The sequence below is a fragment of the Molossus molossus genome, unplaced genomic scaffold, assembly GCF_014108415.1.
Source record: "Molossus molossus isolate mMolMol1 unplaced genomic scaffold, mMolMol1.p scaffold_m16_p_12, whole genome shotgun sequence".
Taxonomy (NCBI): domain Eukaryota; kingdom Metazoa; phylum Chordata; class Mammalia; order Chiroptera; family Molossidae; genus Molossus; species Molossus molossus.
The window spans coordinates 11,056,598-11,066,624 of NW_023425347.1; the positions used below are offsets into that span (position 1 = coordinate 11,056,598).

General features: G+C 51.4%; 1 pseudogene; it reads right to left on the reverse strand.

Moving 5' to 3' along the window:
* Positions 1-8,742: 8,742 nt before the first annotated feature.
* Positions 8,743-9,577, reverse strand: LOC118626196 (annotated as a pseudogene).
* Positions 9,578-10,027: the final 450 nt, after the last annotated feature.

The window sequence follows — 10,027 nt, forward strand, 5'->3', positions numbered from 1 at the left end:
CTTCTCCGTGCGCCTCATTCTGGGACTCAGGCCGGAGGGGCATCAGCTCTGCAGGGCACGTCCCTCCTTTGGCGGGTGCTCAGAAGGAGCCCCATGGAAATCCACCTGAAGTGCCTCTTTGCACTAACACTTGCTAACACTCCATTGACCAAAGCAAGTTAAGCGGCCAGGCCAAACCAAGGTGCAGGAAAGTACATTTCAAACACGAACCAGTCATGGCCAAACGTGGCTGTCTAGCCCTACTACCTCGGGGTAAAGACACAGGACAAAAAATTCCAATCACCATAAATCTTTAAGGTACAGTATTTTTTATTATACAAAAGACATGATTCCAGTTCAGTCCGAGCCAGTTCAATCTGTGCATGATGCCACAAGGACAATACAGTTCCTCGGCTTTTGGTGTTTCCTTGTTGTACATGCCCTCTAACGGCCAGAGGAGAACGTCTGTGAAGCTGACCCAGCTGGCCGCCCACCCAGAGACTCTCTGAGAGACCTTTCTCCCACTGTTTTCCATGAACTTCCTGAGCCCTGCCCCCGCTCCTTGCTCCCACCTAACCCTCTGGTCCCAATCCTGCTCTCCCCGCACCCCCTGGACCACACGCTTCGGGCCCAGTTGGGTGGGACTCTGTCCTCCCACAGGAGCTGGACAGAACCCTGGGACTCGGGGTCACCCAGGAGTGGGCTTAGACAATGCAGATCTCAACGGCCATTTCCTCTAACATATTCCGCAAGGTAAAATGATCTAATATGACCCATTCAGGGGGAAAGTAGATGCTGAACATTTCAAGTAGAAAGAGGTTTGATTCACAGAAGTGCATGACTGTGGAGTGGGGCAGGGCAGCCCTCTTCCGGGAGGTCCGCAGAGGCAGGTGTCACAGGGGAGCAGCCACCCAGGCTGCGGCCACCTGGGGCACCAAAGCGAGTGGTTCCCTAGAGGGCGTCCCAAAGCCAAGGGCAGCTGCTACCAGCGATTTCAGCGGCTGCCCGCAGTGCACAGTTTTTGGGGAGACCTCCCCTTCCCCCCAAAACCACAGCAAATCATCTCAGGTGCCTGACAGTTATTTTTATCCACTTGTCATTGGAAAACCTTAACTCTGAACCTCACTGGCAAAGAAACTGTAGACTTTTCTCCAACAACAAAACAAAACAGAAGAGGGCAGAGATGATGCTGGTTAGACAGACAGCACAGACAATTATCACACCCTTCCCCACATTTAAACTTCCAAACAGCGACCACCCACAAGGCTTCTGTCCAACACGGTGCAAGTGAAAATGTACTCATCACATCCAGAAGTCATCCGGACAACTCATTAGTTCTAGAACTTGCCTAACACTAGTAGGCCTATTTACACATTCATGTATAGACTGAAGCATAATATTTACACATAAGGGATGTTTTATTTGGATACTATGTATTTAAAAATTTTTTTTTATCCTCACTTGAAGACATTTTTGCATTTATCTTCAGATAGAGTGGGAGGGAGAGAAGGAGGGAGAGAGAGAGAGAAACATCGATGTAAGAGAGACACATCGACTGGCTGCCACTCACATGACCCCAACCAGGGCCGGGGACAAACTGCAACCAAGGTACGTGCCCTTAGCGAGAACCGAACCCGGGCCCCTCCGGTCCACAGCCTGATGCTCTAACTGCTGAGCCAAACTGGCCAAGGCACCAAATAATTCTTAACTGTTCCAAAAGAATCAGCAAAGAGCTCGTTGGGACTGGCGATGGGATTTTGATTACCACACAGCGGCCAGGGGCAAGCGCGCAGGGAAGGCGCCGCCAGCAGGTGGCCCCAGCAGAGCCCTCCGGAGAGCCGAAGGGCCGGAAGCACCTGGGGGTACACAAGGCACCTGGTCGTGATGAATGCGCTGGGTGTCCCTCCAGCTTGCCTGGGTTTCCAGGGGGATGGATGGTCAGGGGACTGGATTCCCCATTTTTCAGAGGATGTAAATATCTGAGTTTTGATGATTTTCTTTTTTTTCAGAAACATCTTATTGAATCAACTTTTAAATAAGAGGTTGATGTTAAGTGCCATAGGCTGGATTCTGCAAAATATAGATGAGTTCCCACTTTAAAAAGAGAATAGGGTCGTTTCCCACAGTGGCCTGTAAAACCGGAGCCAGAGGACTCCAGAGGTGCCAGCGCACTGCCAGAGCTCAGGGAGAACACGGGAGGTCGGAGCTGCAGGACACCTTCCATTTTACAGCAGGAAGCCGAGGCCTGGAGACACTTACCCGATGCCCCTCGCAGAACGGAGGTCTGAGTGAACCCCTGGTTACAGGCTGCTCAGGTGCCTGACATCCCTATGGTACCACATGCAGAGAGGGACAGCCAGTGCTCAAAGGTCTCGAGGAGAAACGGTTCCCCAGTCATTCCTCCCTTGCTAACTAACCATCACCAACCACACATCAGTCTGGAACACACCAGTGATGTCCCCTCACCGAGGAGACAGCTAACAGAAATACAGCAATGCAATATATAGGAAAAACCCCTTCCATGTACAAGTTTTAAGAACAAAGCTCAAAGAAAATATTAATAGCTGTAATGTGTAAAGACCATTAATATTCAAGTTAGTCTTTAATTTTTATTATTGAGGGTCCTAAGAATATCGTTCAGCTTAGACGGGTTTAGTTTCAAATACAATTTCTACTACACATCAACTGGGACATCTGTACAAGTTAATGTCTCTGAGCCTCAGTTTTCTCGTCTATAAAATGAGGATGTCATAATGAGAGATAATCTATAAAAAGAATTTAGCCCAGTATTACCATATACTATGTACCCACTAAATGCTAGCCACAAACTATGCACCATTGATTAAGTAAACGGTCACTGTTTGCAGCTGACAAAGCCATCAGAGGTAAATTCCCATGACTGCAGCCACCGTAGCAGGGGCCCTTCCCACTGTGTTGACCTAGACGTTCTTAAAGGGTAAGCCCCGCCTCCTGGGTTTCTCTGGGTGAGCTGGGAACCTGCACTCAAATCAATCTCATGGGGGACCTCTCACTGTTACAAAGCTAGGCTCCTCACCAATATTATTTTCTTTCTTTCTTTCTTTTTTTCTGAGAAAAAGGAGAAATTAAAGGGCTTCAGTACCTTCGCATGTGGAAAATTTAAGGAAGCGGGGGATTGTTTTAGTTCTGAGTAAGTGCAAGTTGAAATAATTTAAATCAGGATGATTTTAAGAGATTGGCCAGTTGGATTCTCCTGCTCGCATGGCCACCAAAACCCTACGGCTGGGCGGGCCAGGACCGAACCGGATGGACGACCAGCCTGTGGGTGCAGCCAGTTCTGAGACTTAATTCAGAAAGAGGTGGCTTCTGCCAGGAGGGGCACTTTATTTAGTATAATGGGTAGGAAGTGGGAGACAGAAGTAGTTTTATTTTATTTTTTTAATGTTTTTATTGAGTTTTTAGGGAGAGAGGAACGGAGAGAGAGAAAGAAACATTGATGTGAGAGAGAAACTTCGATCGGCTGCCTCCTGCACGCCCCCCACTAGGGATCAAGCCTGCCACCTAGGCACATGCCCTGACCAGGAATCGAACCGAAACCTCTCAGCCCACGGGATGGTGCTCAACCACTGAGCCACACCACCGGGCTGACTGAAGCAGTTTTAAAGGTTAAGTGAGAAACCCACATCTGTCCAGCTCTACTTCTTACTGGTTGTGTGAACTTGGGCAGGACACCTCATTTTGCTGAGCCTCAGTTCTGTTCGTGGTAAAGGGAGACACACTTAGCTACTGTGCATGCATAGCCCAAGGCAAAAGCACAATGAACGTGGGTCATTGCTGTGACTGAGAGATAACTCAGGGAGGACCACGAAGCCTGCATACAAAAGCACACAGAACATAAGCACATACAAACGACAGGCAATGGGTAGAGTGAGTTCCGCAAAGAGAGGCCAGGGGTCCTGGGCCAGCACCCCCAGGAGAAAGTGAGGCCCCCTCCTTCTTGCTCTCCACGCCCTCCCATCTGCTCCGGCTCCTGCCTTGTCTCAGGTTCTCAGCATCTCACACTGGAATGGCAGTGGTCCCCTGGCCTCCTCCAGCCATCCTCAGCCCCATTCACGCTCCCCTATGCTACCAGACAGTATTTCCTGCAATGAAAACCTGACCAAATTACCTGCTAAAAACCCTTTGGCAAGGGTTTTCGTAAGAACCACCCCAGAATCCTTGGCGTGGCTATAGCCTTCCATGACTGGCCAAATCCTTCCAATCCTGCCTCAACTGCACTCGGGAGAGTTCTGGAAGCCACAGAAAAGCAAGCTTCGCTTTGCGGCTCCTCACCTGATGAGACACCTGCCGGGGGGCACAGCAACTGCATTAAGTATTTACCTATAGCAGTTCTCACCTTTCCCTGCGCTGTCACTTGGGGAGTTTATAAAGTACCCCAATGCCCAGACCACACTCCAGACCAGTTGTATGAGTCCCTGGGATGGGACCCAGGCATCGGTAGTTTGAAGTTCCTCTGGCCATTCTGATTTGCAGACAAAGCTGCGGGTCACAGCTATGCACTCATTCTTGTCATTTTTTTTTTTTTTAGGAGTCTTATCACTTGTTTAAAATCCAAATATGTCAGCCTCAAATTCTATTATCAACCACCTGCTAATCATTGCTTACTCTGGGAGAAATACTGATCGATTTCAGAAAGAGGATGTCAGGGAAGTGGAGAGGCCTGGCCAGTTCAGGAAGCGGGAGGTCGGCCAGTCTCCCGCTGGGCCCACCGCTTCACAAACCCTCCTGAATGTCACCGAGCATGAGTGCTCGCGCCTGGGCAGCTCTACGTGCACAGCCTGGGCCTGTCCACCTCGGCCAAGCAGGCCCAGCATGGGGAGGGAGGAAGTGACTCAGGGTTGTCCTCTCCCCCACAACAGGACCAGGCTGTAACCTTTTGTGAAAGGACAAGTAAAAATAGCAGCAGCACTTCAGGAAGAACTCAGAATTTTTAGATTCTGAACCATCTGATTATATAACTGAGGTTAAGTGATCCAAGGAAGGGCAGGTAATAATTATGTATTGTCTTTTACATGTCCTGGGTTAGGTACCCTACGTGCGTCTTACTTTTCCCAAGGACCAGGACCAAGTCCTCTCCTTTTTATAAATGAGGAGCTGGTGAGGAGAGATGACACCTTGGAATCACCCAGCTGGCAAACAGCAGAGGGGACCGGTGCTGGCACTGTGTGCAGAGGGCACGCTGTGCCCTTCTGAGAGCTGGCTGCTGGCACTGCCCGTCCGGCCGCTCACGCTCTGGCCTGCCTCCTGGCTCAGCCTTGATGCTGACGCCGAGGTGGGCATGGGCACGACGTTCTCCGGGAGCCAGCACGCTGCTCGGCTGTGTTCTGTGTTCATGTGAAGATGCAGTGAGAGACGGGAGCAGGGCCTGCTGCAGGCAGCTCTGACTCCAGGCTACCCTGAGTGCTGGTGCCCTGTAGGCAGCAAACGTTCATTAAAAGGTATTAACAGAGGGAGGACTTGTGCCTTCCAGGCTTCAGGAGGGTGCGGTGGATCTATGAAGGAGCAAACCGAACTCAGGAAACTAGTTGGAAGACCCTTCAAGCACTCAGATTGAAGGGTCTCTAAATACCTTTCACTATCAAACGAACCAGGGGCTCTTAGAAAAGTGGCCATTTCAGTCTGAGGCCAAAACTGTGACAAAAAAGAAAAGAAACAATCAAACACCAGAACGCCACTGAGGTCACATCAAAGGACACAGGCATGAACTTGAAAATCTCGCATTGGCTAGAGGTGGGACAATTTCAATAAAAAGGGATAATGACCGAAATGGATTGAAACGTGTCAAAATCCGTGAATTCTGCCTTTCCATCCACGACCTCGGATTACCTTACCTACATGCTCATCAAAGCCAGCCCCACCAGTTCACACTAAATGGCACCTTCTCTGGCAAACCCAAGAACACTATTCCAGAAATTCTTTGGCTACCTCGTTATCTTTCCTTCTCTGTGGGATCATTAACATCAGCATAAAACCTATTTATTACTTCTCATTAAAAGTACTTTTTCTTGAGCCCACTTCTCCACCAACTTCCACCAAATTTCTTAGCTCCCTTTGTATAGAAGAACGAATTGAAACACTTGCCTATACTTGCTGTATCTGATTCTTCTCCCACCTGGTCTGAAACACGTCTGCCCCTGTCCCATTCTTGCCGACCCGTCTTCTCTGTCCCGGGGGAGCCCAGGCCTTACCTACTCACCTGCCAGCAGCACGGGGCACAGCTCTCCCCTCCCCCCTCTCCGAGGCACCTTCTCCGGGCCTCCAGGTCCCCGATGCCTCTGACCCCACCTGTTGCTCCTTCTGAGCCTCCTTTGTCGATTCCTTCTCTCTCTCCATTTCCTAACATCATGGTGCACTGGGACTCAGTCCTTGATCCTTTCCTTGGTTTAGGCATTTTGTATTTTTACTTGCAATCTCTCCATATACTGATCCTCCCAACTTTAAACTCCAGCCCAGATCTCTTGAACCCCAGACTTGTGTACCATCCACTCACTGTCTCCCTTAGGTATCTAATAAACCTTCCAAATGACACATGGGGAGCTGAAGTCTTGATCTTTCCTCAAAAACCTTTTCTACCTGCAACCTTCCCTATCTTAGTGGATGGCAATTCAGTTCTTATAGTTGTTCAGACTCAATAGTGTAGACTCTTCTTTTTGTCACAGTCCACATCCAGTCTTTCAAGGAAGTCTGTGGGCTCTACCATCACAATATATCCAGAATTTGACAACTTCTCAAAACTTCCATTCTGAACACTCTGCTTCTTCCCATCATCAGTTCATGCCTGAGTTACTGCAGCCTTTTGTGGCAGAGGTGGGCCAGCTGTCCACAGAATCCACCTCTCTTTTGGGCACACATCGAAACCACACTCTCCAGCCACCCTGGCAGTTAGGTGTGGCCATTTGAGGCCTAGGCAACAAAATGTGGGTAAAAGTGAAAGGCACCACCTCCAGGCCTGGCGGTAAAACCTCCCACCGGCTTGATGCTGACCAGTGTGCCTCTTCCTGGCCAATCTCAATACAGCAGCCAGATGGACCCTTTTAAAACATAAGTCAGACCACATTACTTCCAAACTTTTTCCAGTGCTCCCCATTTCCCTCCAGGATAAGCCATGGTCTCACCAGTGACCACAGGGTCTCTATGAGAGGCCGCTCTGACCTACACCTCTCTCCACTCACGCTCTCCATCCCACCGCGGGGGCCACACTGGCCTTTGCCCCACACACCAAGCACTGGTCCCTGGAGGCTTGCCTGGAGGACTCCCCTGCCTGAGACCCTCTCCTTCAAGCGTGCACTCAAGGATCATCTCTGTGATGAGGTCTATCCCGTTAGCCTATCAGAAGCCATCACCCTCTTTTCCCAGCATGCCCAGCTCTCCTTCTCCTGCTCTCTCTTTTCTTTCCATGGCACAAAATTTACCACCTTCTAATATACTATGTGCGATATTTATTGTTTATGGTCTTTGTCCCCACTGCTCTGCAAACCTTCTGGAATGTGAGCTCCATGGAGGTCAGGGGAGCTGTATCTCTTTTGTTCAGTGATGTATCCCAACCACTTAGAAAAGTGTGTGGCTCACAGTAGGCATTTAATAAGTATTTGTGGACTAAATTAATTAGTCCCATAGGCACGATTATAGCATTATTTCTATTTTATAAGAATATAGGTATTATTCATATAGTTGTTTTTGTAAGATACTTAGCACTCACTGTGGGGATACAATAAAGGACATGTTTGTATTCACTATCTCCATTACCTCACTTCTTTTTTTAAGATTCATTTTTAGAGAGAGAAGAAGGCAGAGAGAGAAACATTAGTGTGAGGGTAAAACATCGATCAGTTGCCTTCTGCACGCCCCCTTCCGGTGGAATCAGCGGGCACCTGGGCATGTGGCCTAAGCAGGAATCGAACCGGCAACCTTTCAGTGTACAGGATGACACTCAGCCAACTGAACCACACCAGCCAGGGCTCCCCACTTCTAATTCATTGCCTGACCCATTCCACTCTGACTTCTTCCCTATCATGAACAGAAATGATTCCCATCAATGTCACCAGTGACCTTCAGGTTGTTGGATCTAATGAGCGTTTTGGAGCGCGGTCCCAATCGGACAGCCGGCGATATTTGACCGAGTGCGCAGTCTCGTAGGGCGCAGCCGGAGCGCTCGTCAGCAGGGCGCAGGGAGGACGCTCACGGAGACACTCGGCCCTTGGCTTCTTCTGGGCCCCACACTCCCCAGTGCTGCTCCCACCTCCAGGCTGCTCAGCTCAGCCCCCTTTGCCAGACACGGCTTCTCCACCCTGCCCGTAAATTAGGGGTTTTCCTAAGGATCAGCTTGAAGCACCTCTCACTTTCCAGTTGATTGAATCTGTACTCACGGGGTTAGCTGACATTCTTTGATGATCATCCTCCGATATATCTTCACTGAACTTGGGACTCACACCCAACAGACCCTGTCAACATTGCCACTTGGATGTCTCCCAGTCACTGTGTCCCACCAGACCCCATCTCCTCCTCCACACCATGCAAGCCGGACCAGAGGCCTGGGAGGGGCCTGACGTTCACCCCCGCAGCCGCTCGTGTCCTCCCTCAGAGACCACCGTTTCCTCCCCCAGCCCACCCTGCCTTCCTGTTCTGCCCCAATCTACTCCCTGCAGCCAGAATATGACTGTCTTTTCTCTTTAAAATTCTTCAGTGTCTTTCCTTTGCCTTATTTTGGTCAACCCTATTTCCATTTTAAGAGTTCGTGGGAGAACAATTTAAGAGCGCTCGGTGGGTGTTCCCACCCACGCAGTGGCCTGCGCAGCGGGGGGCCGGTCCGCAGTGGGGCCGCGCTCCGGGCTTCAGTGGGGAGCGCTGGGTGGGCAGCGGGCACCAGCCCGTCAGACCCGGGGGCGACCTGGGCCAAGCAGCAGTGAACTCGGGTGCTGGAGCGGTCCATTCACCCTGAAACTGCTCCCTGGTCACAGCCTTTTCAAACGCAGCCTGATCTTCCCTTTCCATTTCTGTAGCAGCAGGAACCAGGCACGACCTCCCACGGGTGTTCAGGGGGGTGGTGGCACACCGTGCAGAGCTTCGCCCAGACAACATCCACCACATCTCACCCACGGAGTGTGCTCTCGTTGCCGGGAATGGCGACGTCCACGCAGTGCGGAGGAGGGCCTGTGCCGCCCAGGGCAGCGGGCGGGTTCACAGAGGGGCCCCGGGAGAGGCTGGCGCTCAGCCCGGGCGCAGGGGTCTCGGCTCCCGGAGGCGCCTGGCCTGGTCGGTGCAGGTTCCAGGAGTGAGGGCTGCAGTCGGGGTGGCTCCAGGGTCAGCAGCAAATTCCAGCCCCGCTCCGGAGACAGTGTTCCCGGACCACATGGCTGACAGCAGCAGGGTTTCCAATGGCAACAATGGCACAAGCTGCCTGCAGAAGCTTCTCGCGGGCTCTGTTCGGATTTGCGGTGTAGACACCGTCACTCTCCCCTTGGCAGATGTGCTGCTCCATCTGGGAGTCCAGGTTGGTGCCGCAGGTGGGCTCCTGCTGCAGGGACTTTGAGGACCCTCTCCTCCTTCGTTTGCAGGACATCGCGGGCTCTGGACATTGTGAAAGTTCCCCTTTAAGTTACGTGGGAACAGAGAACAACGCCATATGGGTCCCTCTTTGGGTCGTGCCGCAAGACTTCCTTTTGCTTTTTTTCTTTGGATCAAGACCAAAATCTTTGCCATGGCCTCAAAGAATAGAGACTCGGTGCTGCCCACTCACGTCCTGTGGTTCTACTCCAGCGCTTTTCCCTCCCTCCCTGCTACCCAGGCCGCTCCCACGTCCTCAAACCTCCTGCTTCAGGACCCTCCCGGGCTGCTCTCCTCCTATGGGCCCCACCCATCCTCCAACTTCCCTGAGAGCTTTCTGGTCCCTCCGGAGAAGTCCTAGCCGCTGGCCGCCGTGGCTCAGGCCGTTGTCGCGGAGGACAGCGGGCTGGGAGGCTCCAATACCAGACACAGATTTCTCACGGTTGTGGAGGCCGGACGCCCATGG